This window comes from Mytilus edulis, chromosome 9 (assembly GCF_963676685.1).
Source record: "Mytilus edulis chromosome 9, xbMytEdul2.2, whole genome shotgun sequence".
Classification (NCBI taxonomy): domain Eukaryota; kingdom Metazoa; phylum Mollusca; class Bivalvia; order Mytilida; family Mytilidae; genus Mytilus; species Mytilus edulis.
Genome location: NC_092352.1, coordinates 62,010,901 through 62,035,821, shown reverse-complemented (window position 1 = coordinate 62,035,821; position 24,921 = coordinate 62,010,901). Strand labels below are relative to the sequence as shown.

The 24,921-nt window shown below is 30.8% G+C and overlaps 1 protein-coding gene across 2 annotated transcripts in view; it reads right to left on the bottom strand.

Annotated features, from left to right (window-relative positions):
• The window catches only part of LOC139488750 (FMRFamide receptor-like), a 79,847-nt gene extending 55,241 nt beyond the window's left edge, over positions 1 to 24,606 (bottom strand). Inside the window, exon 1 of one of the 2 annotated variants that reach the window (XM_071274579.1) lies at positions 24,296 to 24,606. The gene's annotated coding sequence lies outside the window, so the exon portion shown is untranslated. Of the gene's footprint in view, positions 1 to 6,269; positions 6,483 to 24,295 lie in introns of those variants that run through there. The other variant, XM_071274582.1, reaches the window with a different exon arrangement.
• Between the last annotated feature and the right edge of the window lie 315 nt (positions 24,607 to 24,921).

Sequence of the window (24,921 nt, the reverse complement as noted above, 5' to 3'; positions counted from 1 at the left end):
CCACTTTTGCCTAAGACAGGTGGAAACTAAGTTTCTAAATAACTTGTCAATTTGCAAACGGAAAAATTTCAAAACCAATTTGTAACAAATCGTGTCAGTACCAAATAATTGACTACTTAGCTGATGATATCCTTGGGGACTGAAAGTCCGCCAGCAGCGGTATCAAACCAGTATCATAAAAAATAAAATAAAATCTTATAAATTGTATACGTATGCAGCTATACGTCTATGAACTTTAATATAGTGTCTAGAAATTGACAACAAAGGTCGTTTTGTGAACTTAGCGTTACTAAAAAGTATAAGTAATGATTGCAGAATTATCATTGTGAACTTTTCATTTTTATGTTGAAACAATTCCATCAGCACCTTCATATACAGGGAATATACTTCAAGTTTATACGATTTTCCAGAGCTTACATTTCATATCTTGATTTTCTTGATAACCGGTACTACGCTTTCATAATTTTCTTGATAGAGAGTGCTACGGTATCATAATTTGGTTGACGGTTATATTGACACTGTGTCAAAGATGTTCCAGCTGGCCTAGCCATAATTCCGTTCTTGTGAACTTGTCACCGAATATTGTAATGAGATGAGGCTACATAAGGTGACACCAGTGGAGTAAATGAGTTTACCGCCAGTTTCGTGTGGGGTTCATTCTCACAGTCTTGTTTTCTGTGAAGTTTTTTGTATTTTTGTTGATTTCGTTTTGGCCATGGTAATGTCTACTTTTCTTCCAATTATATCTTTTGTTGTTCCAATGGTATCTTTGGTCTTTTTTTTATTATAAAACGATGAACCATAAGAACTAAATTTTTTAATGACAATGGCATTGAACGCACAAGCAGGTGTTGTAAAATAATAATTGGCTGTGAATAAAATGGCAGCAATACAAGCTCGGCATCTCTCTCTCTGTATCCTCATTAAACGTGACAACATTTTATTTATTTATTATAATTTCTAATTCCATTGGGGAAATAATCTGATCTGTAAAGATAATGGGTAGAAATGGTCATGTGAAATAAATCAGAGCTTTACTAATTACGTGGTACGAGTTACAAAGATCCAAATTGTTTTACAAGACACAGTGACCTACAAAGAAAGGCAATTTATACGACAGCGTGTGCATGTACGGAACGACTTTCTTAATTATGCAATACACAAAGGCGGTAAATTACTAAAACACATGGTTAGATATTTAAATTTCGCGTTTCGTTTTCATTATGCTATTTTGGGATGTATTTCTAAAACAACGAGAACCAGTAATTATTACAACAGAGACAATATGTGCAAAACATTTGTTATGCATATAACAAACAGCTCTAGCAAAGGTTGCAGTATTTATTTTCACAATAATCTATTTGGTACAAGAAGAACTGGAAACCGACCGTAAAATGTAACTATTGTTTCAGACAAAAAGTAAAATCACAAAAATACTGAACTCCGAGGAAAATTCAAAACGGAAAGTCTCTAATCAATAAAAACAATTTGTATTTTCTAGTGAGAAAAGAATCAGTATCCAACGACTTGTCACGATTGAAGATCATTGGAAAAAATACGAATTTGAAGAGCGTGAGGTTCAGTCCCCTGCCCTTCAAATGCTTCAAACATTTGTAGGATAATGAAAAAAGTATGAACAAAAATCAGAACTCCAAGGTATATTCAAAAGATGGAGGTCCATAAAAACTGCCAAAATCAAATGTAGATCTTATCAACCAATTGAACAAATGAAAAACAACTGTCATACTCCTAACTTGGGACAGGCATTTTACTTATAACTTTTTTGATATAATATGCTTGTATATCAACAAGATTTTTATTAGTTTTAGGGCTGAGGTTGTGGCGGAATAAAATCGGCAATTGACCTGATCCAACAACTAGAACAAAGCAAAATTGCATAACATGATGAATCATGATTAAGAAATTTATTGGTAAAATCACAAATAAATCAACTTCAAAAAATATTGCAGAGCAGGAATCCACCATTATCGTTACCAAAAAAACATACACCACTGAAAATTAGTATATCAGCAGCATGTAGATAAATGCAATTAGATTATGCAACAATGCAATTAACTGCTAGGAAAATAAAACATTCCAAAAAATGTCTACATGATACGTATAGAAGTAGTATCTAATACAATCAAGCAATGAATTAGATAAGAAGTATGGTACGGTAATGGGAAATATCTAATACAATCAAGAAATATATTAGAAGTATGATACCTATCAATAATATTAAATTATTCTAATCTTCTTTTTATTATTGTATAGCATAATAAACTCCTCATAACGCTTCTATAACACATACATCTAAGATATCGACCAACTAATATTTAACAGTGACTGCATGTACCACATATAAGATCTACAAGTCAATTGGATGATCTAATTTTGAAATTTTATTTTTCGTTAATGGTACTCACAATAAAGTATATTGCATCTCATCAGGCAGGTTTGATGGTAAAAATTGTATAGCCTCATGCTTGCATACATAAGAATAGAGAATATAAACTGGAAAGTTGTCAAAGAGACGACAACCCGTCCCAAGAGCAGAAAACAGCATAAGCCCATCAACGGTTTTTCAACGCAGCTAGGAAATCCTGTTCTCAGAAGTTAGCGTTAACTGGAACACTTTACACTTTGTTGAAACACTGATTTAATATGAAATGATCCGAAATAATCAATTTCAAATGCGAGTTAAGAGAAAAACAGGAGGTGTGCAGTGCTACTGTATCAAAAAAGAAATTATTTGGAAGTTTCAAGTGACTGCAGTCAATGTTTTGGAAAGAGTTCTGGATATACAATTCGAACAGACAAACAAACTGGTGAATAAACCCATTTATCAATAGTACATGGATCCCCCGCATTGCTGGCGGTGCTGATATGCCTAAATTACCTTAATTCTACAGTACCAGTACTAATAAATAATAATTATGTAATTTACTTCTGAATTACAACATTACCAGCACACAAAAAAAGGCGAAAGCAATTATTATTATAACAAAGTAATTACTGTAATAAAGACAATTGAATAATTACAAATCAAAAACATGTAACTGCAATAAGTTATAAGTGTAATTGTGGAAGTATTGTAATTTCACGGTGTAATTAACTTTATCTTTGTATTGTGAAGGCACACTGTCTTTTCAATGAAGCAATTAACTAATTGGAAAGAAGCATGCTACCTATCGCAAACATTGTCTGATAATTTGATTTATTTGTTTACAATGTGTTATAATAAATGTTAAGTTGTTTACAAACGAAGATGAATATGACAAATAATGAACTCGAACTTATCTAGTATGTATCAATATATCGATACGAGGAAGAAGGTATAAACAGCACGTTGAAAATAGATTAAAAGGCGGTTTGAGTAATTGGTCCTTCAAAGGTACTGATAATGTCAATATCAAATACAAATTGAATGTCGAGTTTGCTTCTTTTACAATCTCAACCTCTGCATCATATTAAGAGGAATGATTCAATTTAATAATAACTTCATTTATAAGCTGGGAAACCTTCAGGTCATTCACCATTGACTGAAAATAACACTTTGTAATATCATGCGTCCTCAACCTTTTCCTTCATCCTCCTTCATCCGGAACGCTCTAACCAAGACATTTACATGTCAAGGATGGATAAATACATGAAGACTTGAGGAGATAAAAATTAAGCACTTATAAAGAATAAACAAATTCATCTAACTTAAGACAATTTTTTATAGTACTGGTCTTAGTTTATGTTATAGATAATGCATATTTTAAGGGTTTTCTTGTCGAAGAACACACCGAGGGGTGTCAGGATTGATCAAATGAAAGACCGACCGGAGGGAGGTCTTTCTTTGAACAATCCTGACACCCCGAGGTGTGTTCTACGACAAGAAAAACCTTAAAATATGCATTATCTGACTTATATACCGTCAAAAAATATTAATTTTATAAAGTTTTGAAAAATTTAGTATCCTATTTTACCGACAACACTAAAGTGGGATATTCCTTTCTAATGCGTTCAGGTTTTAAATACGCCCTGTGGCTCATTTAGAATGGCAAATAAAACTCACTAAATAATTTAGATATAAACCTTTTAAAAATTATTATCCATACACAATAAAAATATTACTGTAACTGCATGAAGTAAGACACAAATGTATTGTTACCATCCGATAACGTTGTATGACAAATACAAGACACATTGTAATTGTAAGTAATTTATTGTACCACATACAAATGTAGCTTATGGAAAAGGGGGAGGGGTATGTTTTTTTTTCTATTTGTTATGTTATTTCTATCACGGAAAAGTGGTTATTTTTTTTTAACAATTTTATTTGAATCGAATGAGATTGTCTTTTGAATAGCAATACATTTTATTAAAAGATAATCTGGATATAATTATATACCCTCCGCACCTGACCCTTTCGTGAGTTACGTTAATGTTATTCAATAGAATATAAGATTATCTTATTAGTTGATCATTTGATAGAGTAAAAGGTATACGTAAATTTTAAAAAGTTAAGAACTGACACGAAGACGAATATAAATACATGTAGGTCACAGTATGATTTCCTATTCAGTGTGTATCGTTCTGAACATGCATGAAATATTTGCCACTGGACGTTAAGCAAGCAACCAAAAATCAGTCAACCTTTTCAGTTTGACTCAATAAGATTTTCAAAATCTTACACACGAATATGTTAAATCTGGATTTATTTTATGAAAGTCTACATTAAAATTCATCTGACATATATGATAATGTTTCTTTATTGTAGCGATAAATTAACAAAACTTCACGTTATTTGTTTCTAAAATTAAAATACGGGACTACAATGACGGTTTCTTTTACAACTTTCATCGATTGAACTTTAAAAAATAAATTTCCAAATCGGCAACAAAAAACTATTAGACGAATAAAGTTTTGAAGTAAATCATAGATTGCATGTTTATCAAGGAAAATAATGACCTCACACAGGTCATTATTTTATGCCTTGGAGCATATATCATTGAAACATGGTATCGTCCGGGTTGATTCTGAAAAAGAATGACCTGTCGTTCTGACAGACAATAACTCCATATAGGTATATAAAAGTATTTCCTTTATTTTTCAACAATTTCGTCATCAGAAAATTATGATAAAATTCATTTCAGCGCCGGAGCACTGACTACTAAGCTGATGGTACGATCCAATGACGGGAACTAACAGTCTAGCAACAGTGGATTCGAAATTTTAAACGAACTGATACATTTTTGTACTGACCGTTGCGATGTTATAAAGTGGAAAGCCTTCCACGATGCACTGGACTGTTCACACTTTATCGTGAGGTCGAGAGGTCATCATTACTTATATAAATAATATTCATTGATTCGATCTTTATGTTCTCGGTTCCTCTTAAGTATTGAAATATAGACTATGGAATATAGGCTACGGCAAGAGGTTGATAAATAAAGGCATCAGTAGTATACCGCTGTTCAATTGTCATAAATCGATTAAGCGAAAACAAATCCGCGTCATAAACCAAAACAGAGGGAAACACATAAAAAAGAACGGAACAACAGAAACATTGAACTGCTACAAAAACAAACGCCAACATACACAGAAACTAATTATTTATTTACGACTGCCATATTCCTGTTTTGGTGAAGGAAACAAAATGATAAGTTGAATCTGGTTTTATGGCTACCGGGAAAATAGAGCAAATTTTCAGAATTTACGTTAGCAACTTGAGAGTGTCTTTAGTTTAAATATATATGTTTACTTTTTGGGAGAACTTTTTGTCCTGTTTTTATTCTTGGACTCTTGCTGTTTAATCCTTTTTACAATAATGCATACTAATAAATTCATCATGAATACCAGGCTTGAAAGTGTCTACACCAGACGCGCGTTCTGTCTACAGAAAACTAGTCAGAGACGCTCGAATAAAAAAAAGATAAAAGTTTGAAATTGAAGAGCATTGGCTTTGCCAAATACAGCAAAGGTAATCTATTCCTTACGCGTCAAATCCTTACTATTTTGAATAATTCTAAGCTTTGCTAACAATTAACTTATATCTAAATCAATGATAACTCATGTCAACACAGAAGTGCTGACTACTGGGGTGGTGATAACATGTAGCAATGCCCTTATCATTATTTTAACTTTTTTGGATTCGAGCGTTATTCATGAGTCTTTTGCAAACGAAACGCGCGTCTGACGTAACAAAATGTAATCCTGGTATCTATGATGAGTTTATTTAATAAAGGAAATTAACAAAATGAGTGCTGGAAATGACTTACCTTTATATATTAGTTTTCATTACAAAATGTTATGTTTAATCACTGAAATCCATTAACAGCAACACTCAGCATTTGTCGCTGGTTAAACATTCATCCCAAAACACAACAAAACATGATAGTGCTACTGCTCATATAACACCTGTTAATCAATTACGAATTCCCACTGTATTTAAATAAGACTTCTCGTGTAAAATTGTTCGCATATTACACTTGCTTTATTTCATGTAACGTTAACTTCAACATGAATTTAATGAATCAAGTTAACGATATGATGGTTAACATTCATTTACATATACACCACATTTTATGAGAAAATGTTCATCGGCAATTAAAACTGACTTCTTTCTTTCTGAAAATTGAACCATGATAATTTCAATTATCTGTAAGTGCATTTTTCAAGTAAAATAACTTATTATATGCTGATGCTATGTTATAAGCTAGTAGCTGTTGATTTTCATTTATGTACAAACATATGTAGGTCAAATACATATGTTTTTCATGAGAACGTTGTAACCTTAAGAGATTTGTACATTTGGTTTTTATAAATTGTATCAATTTAAAACTATGTTTGTTTTATAACTCATTCGGTGTATTTGTGTCGAAAACAATATCAGTATGAATTGATAATTTGCTCATTGACTAATTTGATTTAATCAAAGTGTGCAGCAAAGATGTTAAAAACAAAAGGACAAATCTTAATATCGGATCATTATCTCAAACAAGCTGCATGTGATCATATTTGAATTAGAGACTGATTGAATATCAAACATCTTCGTCACGTGACAGTATTGAAATATCAGCACTCTCGCGGGAATTGAAAGTAGTCACAGAACAGGATGATCAAACAAAATTGTACTGTGTCACCAACACGTTTTGATTGACCGATACTATGTGTCTGTTTTTAAACTCACATGAGACGTGTTTTTTGCAATCTTAGATATTTTTATACCAGAAAAGTCGTCTGATCTTTCAATTTTCCGCTTGTGTCCTATTCCCTGAGGTGACATTCTGAATAAAGGTACATTTGTAGATACCATAGGGGGTAATACATACTGAATTGTAAGAGACAAAACTTCAACGCTTTTTCGAAGTTCTGTTTATTTTTATGCCCAACCTACGATAGTAGAGGGGCATTATGTTTTCTGGTCTGTGCCTCCGTTCGTCCGTTCGTTCGTCCGTCCGTGCGTTCGTTCGCTTCAGGTTAAAGTTTTTGGTCAAGGTAGTTTTTGAAGAAGTTTAAGTCCAATAAACTTGAAACTTAATACACATGTTCCCTATGATATGATCTTTCTAATTTTAATGCCAAATTATAGTTTTGATCCCAATTTCATGGTCCACTGAACATAGAAAATGATAGTGCGAAGTTCAGGTTAAAGTTTTTGGTCAAGGTAGTTTTTGATGAAGTTAAGATTACATCAACTTGAAACTTAGAAAACATGTTCCCTATGATATGATCTTTCTAATTTTAATTCCAAATTAAAGTTTTGAACCCAATTTCACAGTCCACTGAACATAGAAAATGATAGTGCGAGTGGGGCATCCGTGAACTAGGGACACATTTTTGTTCTTTATAATTTAGGCAAGTCCTTCGGGTTTTGTTTGTCTCTTGATTTTAATATCATAATTCTAAATCGATAGTTAGATTTGTACATGAATTATCTAATATGGTTACAATTTCCTAAAACGGAATTTCCCTTTCTTATTGTCACAGTATTCCTTGATTGTTTGGCACAAGTATGCTGCACAAGGATATCAGTGATATCCTATCTTTCTATTAACAATAAATCCGATTTCTTTATTCTTTTCTTAAAATAATTATGTGTTATTATCTTTATATTTTGGCTCTTAAATGAAATTACATGTGTTTATATTGGTTAACCACCTACAGTTGTTTATTTTTATCATCTTTAAATACATACATCTATTTATTTTATTCGTTTATATCTTCAGCTTTGATATAAGTTCAAACTAAAACAGATATACAATTGTGTAATATCATTTGAAAGTGTTTAGTGATGGTTGGTAAATTAGCTTTTTATTACGCAATAAAAGCAGAAAAAATGTCATTATATAACATGTACTGTTCTTTTCTTTCATTCTATCTGAAGTTATAGTAAAGCTTTTATAAATGTAAAAAGGAGCAATGAATTATTAGGTAATCTACGAAGTAAAAATTGATTTTTACCTATCTAACAAAAGGTATACCACCAAAATTGAATGCGCGTCTTTATCTTATATTTCATCTTTTTGTTGTTATAGATTTGTAGGATCAATGACGCACTTGCAATCATTCTGAATGAAATAAATATTTATTTAGCTTACACATATCATTGTCTTTAATTTCACGACTAGGGAGTTTAGATATAAAAAAAAATCAAAAAGAAGAATGTAAAGAAATTTTTTCTTTTTCTTTTGAATTTCCGAAGTTTTCTACGTTTCAATCTAGAAGGTATCTAGGTAAGATTACGATCTCATCATTTCAATTTTTTCTCCAAGAGTGCAAATCTGCCGAAAATACCATAAACAGATGGTCAATACTTCTACCATCGGGCAATCAAAATTTTGCTAACGTCAGACTACTGTACAGCAGGAATTAGTATGCAGACTTATCTGATTTTGAATTTGAAACTGATGCAGAGATAGTACCACAGTTTAAGTACCAATGAAGGTGTAATACCACCAAATCATGGTACGTCACATCCAGTTGTATACGAAAGTAGGTCGAAAAAAATATTCCCTTGAATTTGACAGTTGTAGGTAATTAATCTTTCATTTCATTGCAGTAAAATATTTCTGTGTCATAAACATAATATGTCTTGGGTATTTCAAAACACCATTATCTTTTATTTAGGATTTCTATAGAATATTTTGTAATCTTGAAGTTACATGGTGACTGAACCTTGAACACAGATAAAATAAGGGGAGAAATTTGATTGGTTAACTTCCAATGATGGTTATTTTCTTATATGCAATTAAATGTTATGTGATTATGTTTCTATAGTTCTGGATAGGATAAAACTTTACTTATGCCAAGTAATTCTTTATTTGAAACAAAGATAAATTCTGCAAATTTTGTTTGAAAAGTGCAAATTTAACAAAGACTAATAGGGGAAAATCAATGGTGGTATTACACCTGAATATTGCTGCTGATGGGTTGATAGATTGCCTGTTGAAAGACATATTTTTTCCCATATTTTATATACCATCTTTTTCTACTGAATATTGTGCAACCCTTCATCCCGGAAGACATACATCTCCGAACCCATCCCTTGTATTTATTATTAATATGTTTACGCATAGAAAATGCATGAAATATTTGCCACTGCTGGTTAAGTAAACATAAATCAATTAACCGAATTATGACGATTTAGCAACAATCATGTATATTTATTAACACAGCAATTGCATCTGCCATACAATTGAAATGCAAATGTATCTTCTAATTGACTGTTATTCTATTCTCCGTATACTACTGATGGCGTGGGTATACACTAGTGTAAGACCATTCAAACGGGAAAACCAACGGTCTAATCTATATAAAATAAAAAAAAACGAGAAACGAGAAACACGTATAAATTACATAAACAAACGACTACTGTTCATCAGATTCCTTGTTTATATTTGTCTACATGTTACACATCAAACTAAAGACTGAGCAACGGAAAACTGAAGATTGAGCCACAGAAAACTAAAGATTGAGTAAAAGAAAAGTAAAGATTGAGCCACCGAAAACTAAAGATTGAGCCACAGAAAACTAAAGATTGAGCCACCGAAAACTAAAGATTGAGTAAAAGAAAAGTAAAGATTGAGCCACCGAAAACTAAAGATTGAGCCACAGAAAACTAAAGATTGAGCAACAGAAAACTAAAGATTGAGCCACAGAAAACTAAAGATTGAGCCACAGAAAACTAAAGATTGAGCAACAGAGAACTAAAAAAATAATCGTTATTTAGAAAGGGTAACACGTAATTGAAAAAAATAAAAACATTTCCAAATAGCGGTTATGTAATATGTTTATTTATAATAAATCAACATTAAATCTGTTATTTGAGAAGCGTAAATAAAGATTAAGTTTTCAAATTTCATATTTGATTTGTAACATATGATGTATTACGCTAGATAAAGGATGATACATTTTGTCGTATCATTCGCTCACACTAACTAAAAGGTTGGTACTTGGAAATGATATTGTAACAGCTGGTTAAGAATCTCGGCAACTATGATGCTTAGTAAAGATTGAAGTATAATTTTATTTTGTTTCATAGGGTTCTTATAGCAACTCAATTTTCAGACAGTTACAGACTTTGTATAGATATTTGTCTAACAGATGTGTCTATCCTACGCAAATATAATAGTAATAAACAAAGACTGTCAAAAAAAATTTCAAAATTATTTAATTAGATTATCAAATAATTTTGCTTCAATACATACATTGTTAATGCATACTTAAGTAAATTTTTGAAATATCAGAATTTTATAGTTTATAACAAAACCAGACGTCCAATTAAAATGTTTAAGATACCGAAGAATGTTATATTTTTCTACATGTAATCAGGGCTCAGTTTATACAAGAAAATAATTACTACGCAACTATTTGAAAGTTATTTTCGTTATTTAAAAGATGAAATTGAATTGATTTGGTTTATTGTTCTGAATAACAATTTAGTTCCTTACATTCTATTATTTTGAAGTGACATTGAATAATGTAAAAAGTATTGTTAAATCATGCATTATTTACGACAATTGGATACAGAATTATAAATGTATTTATTAAATGAATACTGGAAGTAATGTCACGCTATTGTTAAAACTTCATAATTGTATTTTAACACTATTCGAATTTGTAAAATTTCTTTTTCATATACCTTCAAAGTTATTTTTCAAAGCCTAAATTTGACAATACATTAGTAATTTATACGACTTATTCCCCTTCCTTGGGTGTAACCCTTACACACTACAAAGAAGAGCTTAAAATGCCAAAATAAATAGTTAATTACATCGATATGCAATTATATCTTCACTTTCCTTGAAGTATGAAAAAGACCTGAAATTGTTTCTAAATATTCAGTTTGATTTAAATTAATAGAATCGTCCTCAACAATCTCCCATGCAGAGTTATCGGCCCTTATAAAGGACCGATAACTCTGCAAAGAAAGGACCGATAACTCTGCATGGGAGATTGTCGTTCTCAATCGGAATCGGAAATCCTGAGCAGCAAATCCGTGTTCCTTTCAGGAAAGGGAAGTAACTCGTCTCAAATTATAACTTCCATCCAATACAAGAAGGAAACTTAAAAAAAGATTACTGTGATTTAAAGAAGAAAAGAAGTTGGTAAGATATACAATATTAGGTCAATGTCAGGAAAATATAAACTTTTTTGTATGAGGCTGAGAAACAGGGGAAGGGCTAGGTTCTACCAAGCCCTTACCCAGTTTTTGCGCCGAGTACAATTACAACGCATCAACTAGTTGCAGTATAACAATTTAGATATTTCTCCATGACCGGGTGTATATTGAAAAGATTTCTTGTAATATATTTATTAAAATGAATTTTCTATCGTTTATCTGAAAATGTCCTGCATATATATAAGAAAGTATTCAGTATTTAGTTTTGAATGATTTATTTTTTCAACTAAACTATTGAAATTGCGATGAAAATACTTCTATAACTATATGGTTGTTTAAAAATACTTTGAAGATTCATTCATCAATTCAATTTGTTATCCACTATTAAAGGATGTACAGGATATTGCGGTAAATGATCTTCAAACTTAATAATTTCCTAAATACTGTATACATTTGTAATTATTGATTATAATGGAAGATCAAAAGATTGACGAATTATCATAGAACGGCCAATAACCTCAGACAGGAAACTGACATGTTCAAAAGGAGATTAAATTAATTATGTATGACAGGGTTTCATTTAGGATAAAATAAACCAATATTTTTGTGAGATATCTAGATACAATGTAGTTTTGTTACAATGTCTTGCTTAATGATCAGTTGTACAATGTAACAGCAACAGTAAAAATGTAATTTTGATAAAAACACATTATGTACAATGTACGGTCAGTCGGAACGGGGACGTCAAGTCAGATATTTCGTTTAGGGGGGAAGCAATTCTTCTTGCACGTTAACGAACCCTTTAAACAACTCTATTAAGAGTCCGAACTCGGCCTATTGCAAAGAGGAATTTAATGTTCCTTTCCCACACAACAAAATGTTTCAGCTGCAGTTCAAATTTACATAATGCAGGCCTTGCATAGCCTACATGAATGTACCTTTTGTAATAATTTGAAATTTGACATTGTCTCGTCCTAAATATGTATCGAATGTTTTCCTCTTTGGAATTATCAATCAAACTCATGAATGAATGGTGCATTTGAGGTTGGCGATTAGAAAACTTTGCCAGTCTTGCAAAACACAAACTATAAAAATAACATGCGAAAATAGGTTCATCAGGCAAAGTATTTGGAAAAATATAACGGAGCAGACAGAATACAAGAAAAAAAAAACCAAAGTTTACAATTTGACAACAATGTCAACTCTAAAAGCGTCAATTTTGAGTTAAATTTAATCTGACGAGGATTAATAATGGGCAATTGGTTTGTCGTAACCTTCACACAATACAATACATTGTATTTTTCTAAGAAATATTGGTTGTTGCGTCTCCTTTCAAATATCGCTTTAACTACATGTATTTATGACAATGCGGGAAACCCAGCAGGAAGTAAAATAAGGCCAGGTGCACCGATATCATTTGAATTTCCTTGTTATCTAAAACACTTAAAACTTAAAATCTTCCTTATTCTGTTTTTCATCATGTTCCTGTGGAATCAATTACCGATGTTTGTTTGGATTCTTGTTACTTTGATAATACTGTTTATATTGGCACTATGATCTACAAATGTACATCTTCAATTCAACTATTGAAAATATTTAAGTTTGCTTTGATCATGTTACGTGTGAATAATGTTGCAAAGTATCATTAAGATTGTTCGTAAATAGAAACTTTGCAAATAAAAGAAATAATAGATGATCTTATAAACAGGTCTGCAATACTGTACATGCAGTTCACAGATAACAGAATTCTTTAAATCAGTAAATAAATTGCATAATAGAGAGATACAGTTGGGTGCAGACCAAGCATTACGTGTAGACGGGCCGAAAAAGTTAACGCGGCGTTTACTCGCGTGCACTTCATGTAAACGCCGCGTTAACTGTGCGTTAACTCCGAAATTGCAGTAGACATTAAAAGTAAACGGGCGTTTACTTTCGCGTTTACCTCCGCGTTAACGCAAAAACGGCGAGTCTTCTAATTTTGTAAAGAGTAAACGGGCGTTTACTTTTCCGTTTACCTCCGCGTTAACGTGGAAAAAGGCGCGTCTTCTATTTTTGTAATAAGTAAACGCGCGTTTACTGTTTGTAGTAAACGCCCGTTAACGCAGATTGTCATCGTAACTTGGATACACTGACCTAAAATATGAAATGATAAGGAACATCAAAATTAATTGACCAAGTGGTCATTTCTGCTTGACATATTGACGATTACAGTTATTTAAAAATGTCACACATTTGTATTTAATTGAACAATAATTATAGTAAATTTCTTGTTCTTCGCAAATAATAGTTTAAGTATGTTTATTCAAATACATGTAATTTAATCCTCACCAAAATCAAACAGTTTTCTCATCTTAGACAGACTGACTCGTAAAACAAAACTTTTTGATATCATTCACCACAACTGACAATATTTACCTCTTAACAAGTTATCTTATTCTATATAGAAGTAATTAAGTTATATTTTTATGCCATAATTGACTATATAAAGCAATTGACAGCAATTTTTGTACCAGCCTGACGGCGATGACCTCTTTTTATTTAAAATATTGAATAGTAAACAAAATTCAGTAGTTTTCATACATCAGACTAACTCGTAATATATAATTATTATTAGGTAGCAATATTTGAATATTATGACTAAAAAATTTTGTTCGCATCAATTTAGATTGCCAGCATGTACTTTTTTATTCAAAATATTGAATCGTAAAAAAAAATCAGAAGTTTTCATACCTCAGACTTACTCATGTAATAAAATAATTTGTCCGCAACAACAAAAACTGAACATATAAGCATTTTAATATGTAAATCTATATAGCTGCATAGTAAATTAGTTATATTTTCATGTAAGGATTGATTGAATAAGAAAATATGTAGCAATATTTGAATATTATGACTAAAAAAGTTTGTTAGCATCAATTTAGAGTGCCAGCATGTCCTTTTTTTATTTAAAATATTGAATCGTAAACAAAATTCAGTAGTTTTCATACCTCAGACTGACTCATATAATAAAATTATTTGTCCGCAACGACCAAAACTGACCATATAAGCATTTTATTATGTAAATCTATATAGCCACATAGTAAATGAGTTATATTTTCATGTAAGGATTGATTGTATAAGAAAATAGGTAGCAATATTTGAATATTATGACTAAAAAATGTTGTTCGCATCAATTTAGAGTGCCAGCATGTCCTTTTTTTATTTAAAATATTGAATTGTAAACAAAATTCAGTAGTTTTCATACCTCAGACTGACTCATATAATAAAATTATTTGCCCGCAACAACCAAAACTGACCATATAAGCATTTAATTATGTAAATCTATATAGCCGCATAGTAAATGAGTTATATTTTCAAGTAAGGATTTATTGTATAAGAAAATAGGTAGCAATATTTGAATATTATGACTAAAAAATTTTGTTCGCATCAATTTAGAGTGCCAGCATGTCCTTTTTTATTCAAAATATTGAATCGTAAACAAAATTCAGTAGTTTTCATACCTCAGACTGACTCATATAATAAAATTATTTGTCCGCAACAACCAAAACTGACCATATAAGCATTTGCTTATGTAAATCTATATAGCCGCATAGTAAATGAGCTATATTTTCATGTAAGGATTGATTGTATAAGAAAATAGGTAGCAATATTTGAATATTATGATTACAAAATTTTCTTCGCATCAATTTAGAGTGCCAGCATGTCCTTTTTTATTCAAAATATTGAAGCGTAAACAAAATTCAGTAGTTTTCATACCTCAGACTGACTCATTTAATAAAAATATTTGCCTGCAACAACCAAAACTGACCATATAAGCATTCTAGTATGTTAATCTATATAGCCGCATAATAATGAGTTATATTTTCAAGTAAGGATTGATTGTATAATAAAAAAGGTAGTAATATTTGAATATTATGATTAAAAAAATTTGTTCGCATCAATTTAGAGTGCCAGCATGTCCTTTTTTTATTTAAAATATTGAATCGTAAACAAAATTCAGTAGTTTTCATACCTCAGACTGACTCATATAATAAAATTATTTGTCCGCAACAACCAAATCTGACCATATAAGCATTTTATTATGTAAATCTATATAGCCGCATAGTAAATGAGTTATATTTTCATGTAAGGATTGATTGTATAAGAAAATAGGTAGCAATATTTGAACATTATGATTGCAAAATTTTATTCGCATCAATTTAGAGTGCCACCATGTCCTTTTTTATTCAAAATATTGAATCGTAAACAAAATTCAGTAGTTTTGATACCTCAGACTGACTCATATAATAAAAATATTTGTCCACAACAACCAAAACTGACCATATAAGCATTCTAGTATGTAAATCTATATAGCTGCATAGTAAATGAGTTATATTTTCAAGTAAGGATTGATTGTATAATAAAAAAGGAAGTAATATTTGAATATTATGATTTAAAAAATTTTGTTCCCATCAATTTAGAGTGCCAGCATGTCCTTTTTTATTTAAAATATTGAATCGTAAACAAAATTCAGTAGTTTTCATACCTCAGACTGACTCATATAATAAAATTATTTGTGCGCAACAACCAAAACTGACCATATAAGCATTTTATTATGTAAATCTATATAGCCGCATAGTAAATGAGTTATATTTTCATGTAAGGATTGATTGTATAAGAAAATAGGTAGCAATATTTGAATATTATGACTAAAAAATTTTGTTCGCATCAATTTAGAGTGCCAGCATGTTCTTCTTTTATTCAAAATATTGAATCATAAACAAAATTCAGTAGTTTTCATACCTCAGACTGACTCATGTAATAAAATTATTTGTCCACAACAACCAAAACTGACCATATAAGCATTTTATTATGTAAATCTATATAGCCGCATAGTAAATGAGTTATATTTTCATGTAAGGATTGATTGTATAAGAAAATAGGTAGCAATATTTGAATATTATGACTAAAAAATTTTGTTCGCATCAATTTAGAGTGCCAGCATGTTCTTCTTTTATTCAAAATATTGAATCATAAACAAAATTCAGTAGTTTTCATACCTCAGACTGACTCATATAATAAAATTATTTGTCCGCAACAACCAAAACTGACCATATAAGCATTTGCTTATGTAAATCTATATAGCCGCATAGTAAATGAGCTATATTTTCATGTAAGGATTGATTGTATAAGAAAATAGGTAGCAATATTTGAATAGTATGACTAAAAAAATGTGTTCGCATCAATTTAGAGTGCCGGCATGTCCTTTTTTTATTGAAAATATTGAATCGTAAACAAAATTCAGTAGTTTTCATACCTCAGACTGACTCATATAATAAAATTATTTGTCCGCAACAACCAAAACTTACCATATAAGCATTTTATTATGTAAATCTATATAGCCACATAGTAAATGAGTTATATTTTCATGTAAGGATTGATTGTATAAGAAAATAGGTAGCAATATTTGAATATTATGACTAAAAAATTTTGTTCGCATCAATTTAGAGTGCCAGCATGTCCTTTTTTTATTCAAAATATTGAATCGTAAACAAAATTCAGTAGTTTTCATACCTCAGACTGACTCATATAATAAAATTATTTGTCCGCAACAACCAAAACTTACCATATAAGCATTTGCTTATGTAAATCTATATAGCCGCATAGTAAATGAGCTATATTTTCATGTAAGGATTGATTGTATAAGAAAATAGGTAGCAATATTTGAATATTATGACTAAAAAAATGTGTTCGCATCAATTTAGAGTGCCAGCATGTCCTTTTTTTATTGAAAATATTGAATCGTAAACAAAATTCAGTAGTTTTCATACCTTAGACTGACTCATATAAAATTATTTGTCCGCAACAACCAAAACTTACCATATAAGCATTTGCTTATGTAAATCTATATAGCCGCATAGTAAATGAGCTATATTTTCATGTAAGGATTGATTGTATAAGAAAATAGGTAGCAATATTTGAATATTATGACTAAAAAAATGTGTTCGCATCAATTTAGAGTGCCAGCATGTCCTTTTTTTATTGAAAATATTGAATCGTAAACAAAATTCAGTAGTTTTCATACCTCAGACTGACTCATGTAATAAAATTATTTGTCCACAACAACCAAAAACTGACCATATAAGCATTCTATTATGTAAATTTATATAGCCGCATAGTAAATGAGTTATATATCAATGTAAAGATAGCAATATTTGAACATTTTAATTGACGAGATGGTACAAATGAACATACTTATATTACACTTTATTGATATCCCTTTCAATATACTGTTCAATTTACGTTTTTTTTTTATCATTTGTCAAAACAGAATCTTATCATGTTAATCCAAGGCAAACAAGGTGAATTTCGATTAAAAATTAATGTATTAAATACACCGAGTTATAGTTAGGAATTCGAAGAGACAATTATAAACGGGGAAAGAAACAACGTAAACCATGATGTTTATATCCCATCATATAAAAATATTATCCCGATGTCTCGGATAACCTTTCTTTCCGTATCGATATTTGCACATGTAACTTTTGAAAGGAAAATATAGAAAATCTGCCAATCAGTAAAGTTAATGGACTTTATGAAAGCGATTTTGTGTAATTTAATATTTCGAATTAAAAGAGTTTTTGAATTGTTCTGGTTTGAAACACATATACGTGAAATACTAGGTGAAATATAAAGACTAAAGGTCGCTTTTATAAAATAAATGTGCAAATGAACTTGAAGTTTATTTCTAAATTTACCCAATCAGTTAACGCGAAAAGTAAACGTGCGTTTACTTTCAAGTGCACGTAAAAATACACTTGTAAAATCTGTACTAAACGCCCGTTTACTTTTAAGTGCACGTAAAAATAAATTTGAAGAATTCTGAAGTAAACGCCCGTTTACTACTGACTAAACGGACACATAGTAAACGCCCGTTTACTAGGGTAGACATTAGAAATTTCCATTTCGACCACGTTAACGTAATTATAGTAAACGTGCGTTTACTAGTAAACGGGAGATTTGAAGTTAACTAACGAAATATGTGCACGCGGCGTTAACTTGCGTTTACTTTATGTAATGCTTGGTCTGCACCCAACTGTAAGATTGAAGATGCATTCCTTCCGATTGATAGTGCGCATACAATGAAAGCGATTTAATTTTGATTTCTAATTTTGCTGTAGTGCGTGTATAAAAATAAGATACACACAAAGAAAGTGCTGAGAGGTTATCATCAAATTTAAACATAAAAGATGTTAGCAATTTATTTTGAAAGAAAGATATCTTTAAATTTAAATGATTTGTCAGAATGAAAATATCACTCTATAAAAAAAACTGAATGAAGAGTTTTACGCATCGTGCTTTATTCAAGCTGAATATTGTGCGAACGGGCGTATGACGTTTCCGCAAATTTAGCAAAAATCCATTTTTACGTTTCCACATTTTTGTGCATTACTTTTCCGCAAATTTAGCAAAAATCCAGTTTTACGTTTCCCACATTTTTGTGCATTACTTTTCCGCAAAAAATGAATACTACATTATATTTTCCACATTTTTACCTGTATTTCACCTGTAAAAAATGGTAATGATAGATAAGACTTTATTTTATCAAAGTGTTTTTTTTTATTTGTATTTTATTATGATGAACATGATTCCTTCGACATGTATATTATATAAAGCTGTTAATTTCTGTGTGGTTTAGTCTCTTGTGGAATGTTGTCTCATTGACATCATACCAAATCTTTGTTTTTATATCAACCCTAGCCTTTCATATTCTTTACTGTTCCTGTCCTAAGTCATGATCCTGTAGTTCAGTGGTTGTCGATGGTTCATGTCTCTACTCATATTTGATATTTTGTAAAGTGTTTTGTTATGTATAATTTGACAATTTGTTTTTTAGTTTGAATTTTTTCACAGTTTTAATGTCGGGGCTTTCTATACGACTTTACAGTATCGGGTTTGTCATTGATGAAGGCCTAAAGATTGCTTACATCCACTTCACACTGATTTGAACTCCCGTGAAATATTTGTGATTGGGCGTAAAAAAATATAGGAACAAACAAACAAACAATCAATCAATTTACAATAAAAAACGAAAAATAGGCATAAGCGACATATCAAGACGAATAATAATACCAGAATAACCCAATAGTGTTTTAAGTAGTGCTAAACACCAAACACCACCGAAGAACAAGAACACGCCTCAAGTTTACCTGGCAAACGGAATAGGCATACATTAAAAATAAAAATGCGGAAACGTAAATAACCTTTAACAAAATCAATGTAAAAATAATGCGGAAAAGAGTACTACAAAAATGCGGAAACGTAGGAATTTATATGCAGAAACGTAGTGCCAAATTGCGGAAACGTGAAACGCCGGTACCAACTATACGGTAGTATGGCATATTGTTTGCGCCTGTCCTAAGTGTTTCTCGTTTCTCGTTTTTATATAGATAAGACCGTTGGTTTTCCCGTTTGAATGGTTTTACACTAGTAATTTTTGGGGCCCTTTGCTGTTCGGTGTGAGCCTATGTTACGTGTTGAAGGCCGTACCTGGACCTATAATGGTTTACTTTTATAAATTGTTACTTGGATGGAGAGTTGACTCATTGGCACTTATACCACATCTTGCTATATCTATAGATAGAAAGAAAGTAAACAGAAAGAAACCGGAAGTATAGAATCAGATTAGACAATTACACTTATATTTTGAAATTTCAGATATTTTAAGGATTTGAATTCAAAAAAGAAATATCACAAAAATAGATGACAAATCAGTAGAATGCTTTGCAATTTCAATGTTTGAGTTGTTTCTATTGTCAATATGAAAATAAGAAGATTTGGTATGATTGCATATGGAACAACTCTATAATATATACAAGAAAAATTAAGCCAAATTACGGAAACTAAATAATAAAGATTTTTTATAGTAATTTAACGTCATTTGCAACCGGATGGATGATTGATTGATAAGTGTTGAACGTCAATTTGCACTATTGTGCTATTTCGTGGCGGTAACTTTTTATTGGTTGAGGGAACCAGAGTGCCCTGAGAGAACCACCGACTTTTGGTTGGAAAACTGACATTTGCAACAGTTACAGCTAATCATTACCGTATTAAGATATGACGAAATGAATTCAAAAATCTAAAACTAAACTGCATTTCTATTCTTAATTTGAATAAAATGGATATCGAATATACGTTAATGATTCAATAGACAAACTACAACCCCCCCCCCCCCAAAAAAAAAAAACTGCAAAAGAGCAACACGAATTCCATCAATAACCGTGATAATCTCAGATCTCTTATAGAGATATGTTATCCACGCCTACAATGGAATTCCTCAAAATTAGAAAACACTTATAAAAAATAACATTTAAATTGCAAACACTATTATAACCATAAGATAGGATAATAAGGATTTAATTTGATATAAAGACACAGCATTTCTATAATTTGTGTTAACTATCTTTATCATCACATATGAACTTATAAGATTAAGAATTGTCCCCAAATTTTATTCTAAATTAAAGATTGTTTTTGATTCAAATTACAGCTACAATGAAGTAAATTGGCTTGATTTTAGTGATAGCAGACAAACAGCGTCAGTTGACCTTATATTTCATTACCGTATAATTGGTAAATTTTTACATGAACACAATTTCTTAGACAATAATTTTCTGTTAATTGTTGAAAGAAAGGTAATTGTGTGTGATAAGATAAATACTTTAAAATACTCGTAATGGTTTTGAAATTTCCATAAACTTATAACAAAATTTTGAAGACGGCAGATGCAATAAACAGGTTGTATGTCTAAAATCACGATTTATATTTATTACAGAACTGTTTAATAAATATACAAAGAAAAAACGATCGCCTTTCTCAATGTTTTTTTTTCAATATTGCATGCATGTGTAATAAACATAACTTGAAATATCATGATGCCTGTCCTGAAACAGAAACGGTCGGTATAGATTTCACAATCCAGATTGAAAACTACTTAAAGTCTATAAGTTGTCCAAGGAGGAACAGAAATAGATAAAACGATACCACATATCAATGACCTTGCATTAATATTCATCATTCAGAGGTTATTGGATAAAACAACCTTGAACCCGACTCGCATGGCTATAACTGCCTCATCAACAAGTCATGATCCAGTCCAGAAACCATTACATTACTAGTTTAACTATATGTATATTAATATTATATCAGTGCCGAGTTACCATGATCGCCGCATGATATTGGATAGCGCATTCGTCTGAAGTGACTTTTGGTAATGAATAGTATGATACGTTAAATCATTTTCATATCACTACGATCAACGCTATTACATCGGACAAAATCATAAAAACAGTTGTTGAGTCAAAAAGATATACATAAACTTAAAAAAAAACGACTGTTCAAATCAATAATAAAAGTATTTTGTAAAGATAAATGCATTTATGATGGATACCTGTGTCAGGGGAAAAGAAATCATATGATTGATATCTTGTCCGACACTTCTACAAAAACGCAATAGATTATAGATATCCCATCGTGTTTCCTCAGATAACACAAACAGAAACAACAATTTTGACTGAAGTTCTTTTCGGCACTTTCTCTATATTCAATATCTATGAACTTGTCACGGTATGTCCCGTTCATGTCCGTCGTTCTATCTGTTCGTACTCCTAAGAGTTAACCAGATTATGTTATAGGTATGCCTGAAGATAGAGAGCCAATAGTGGCTTTGCGGTATGGGCTTTGCTCATTGTTGAAGGCCGTACGGTGCCCTATAGTTGTTAATGTCTGTGTCATTTTGGTCTTTTGTGGATAGTTGTCTCATTGGCAATGATACCACATCTTCTTTTTTATATTGATATGTAAATAGTGAGATTAAGGTCGAATTTCCGTTTTGATGCAAATTAATTCACGGAGTCACCGAATTAACTGTAAATATGTACTTAAATTTAATTGTTTTTGTTCCTAGTCGATAGTTGCATGTCCTATAACTAGACTTTGCAAACAAACTGAAAAAAGGAAAATACCTCCAATTTTCTCCGTAAAGACCTTTAAAAGGAGGACTCGGTCGAATCTATGAATACCTTTTTGAATGCCTAGAACAGTAAGTGTAGAATTGTAATCCAAAGATAATTAGAAACTTAAGAAGATGTACGTATGTGGTATCATATTGCCAATGAGACAGCTTTCTACCAGAGAGCCCATGCCATAGAAGTTTTAAAACTCTAGGTCATCGTACGGCCTTTAAACAATGAGCAAAACCAATACTGCACATCAACATATCGCTATAATTTAACCGTTTAAAGTGTTTCTACGAAATATATAAATATATATAAAAACCTGATTAAAACCAATGTTTGTAATGCAGTGTGATAAAGTACATGTACATTGTAAACAGGCATCTATCAAATTGTTTATTCTAGATATTTTCTTAATGGAGATTAAGTGTTGTTTATCAACATTTTATACCTACGACCAATTAGCCGAGAATCTTTAATTACTGAACTCAACAATAATTATAAAATAAACGAGATATTAAAATGTGTGTGGTTACTGGCTATTTCTAACGTAAGTTTGACAAATATTGTTACGTTAGATGTACAATGTAACACACATTAAAGACGACCTCACATTTAATCATATGAAAAGCAAAAAGGGTTCAAATAAGATGTGGTTTCCTACAAAATATCTTAATCGCTATCAAAGTTTTTTCTCGCCCTCCTCATGGTACCAATTTAAGCACTCTTAGATTTTAGGTATGGTGTCTTTATAATGTATCTCTTTTACTTTGATTGATATCGCTTCTAAATCTGCAATTGTTTTTATAGCCACAACTCAATATAAAAATAATTAATTCTTAACTGACTTACTACACTTCAAAGATGATTTGAAACATTCAATTTTACGCCCTGGACTTTCTTATAATGATCGTGAATTACATGTATCTACCGCAAGCCTCTAACTACGGTGAGGTATTAGTTTTATTCTACATATATCTGATTTTTTTTTCAAATGCCTGTTTCAATTATTTTCGTATAAGAACAACTGGAAACGTTGTTGTCTTAAACAAAATGCTTTCGTTTCAAAAATGAGTTTTAAAACAAAAATAATTTAAATAAATATATGAAGGTATGGATCCGGAATGAAATGGTTCCTGACTTTGTGCAGAAACAGCAAAATATACGCTCCCCCTCCCCCTCGTTACATGCATACATTTAAATCAATGACAACACAGAGATGAAAGCAATTATTGTCCATAATCTTTATAAACACTAAATAATTAATTAATAACATTGTTTTGTATATCAATTCATATATCAATGTACAGCGATCACATAGTTGCCTTTAAGTCAATTCATGAAGTCCTACGAGAAATGCTAACACTTGAAAAATAGATATGATCTTTATCAAATCGTTGTTTTCCTGACGTATATTTACGGTCGAGTGATTATCAATAACGGTATGAGAACCCCTTTCAATGCAAATATATTTTTATGACAGTTTTATATTATACTAACATTGTCGTAACAATACAAGCGCTCAAACTGGGTGGGCAAACACGCAATTATTATAAAGCGCAGTAATCATGATACATTTTATAAAAAAGTGTCAGCTACAAAATGTACAAGGAAATTTTAGACTATATAAAAAATCAATTTCAATATGTAAAAATACTAATAACGAAAGTAGAAAAAATCTTACCTTAGGTTTTATTTTGCAACTTAAAATTCTTCAAAAAGGAGAATCGTAAATATCCATTGTTTTTAAAACACAGTTAAAATGTCCCATTTGAATAAGTATTTCACACTTATACTACTTCTGCTTCAGGACTAACGCACTTACGTTTATTTATATCATTGATACAATTTTGCAGATCAAAAATCATATAGGAGATGATTAGTTACAGTTTTCAGTAATTTTACACTTCACCACAAAAACTAATATAACTTTCGTTTGATCGGCGGTATAATTTGAAAATCAGCTATGTTAATATAAAATATTGCGTGTCGAAGTTTGTGTGTTGTAATGATGAAGCCGTTTAGTATGTTTCACTATTTCTACTATTCATCATGTTAATTTCACATGCACGGTTTATCTGATTGGTTGTTTCAGAATATTTTTTTTATCACGTTTCAAAAATGCATTTCTACAATGAATGGGTGTTGCAAATCGATGGTTAGTTATAAATGTGAATATAAAAGCTGTCAGATTTATGAATTTACGTACTTCATGCAACGTTAAATTATTTATCAACTATACAATAATTGAAAAATTATAAATAATAAATTAAAGTAAATCTTTATAGTGACAGGTTCTGCAATAGTACT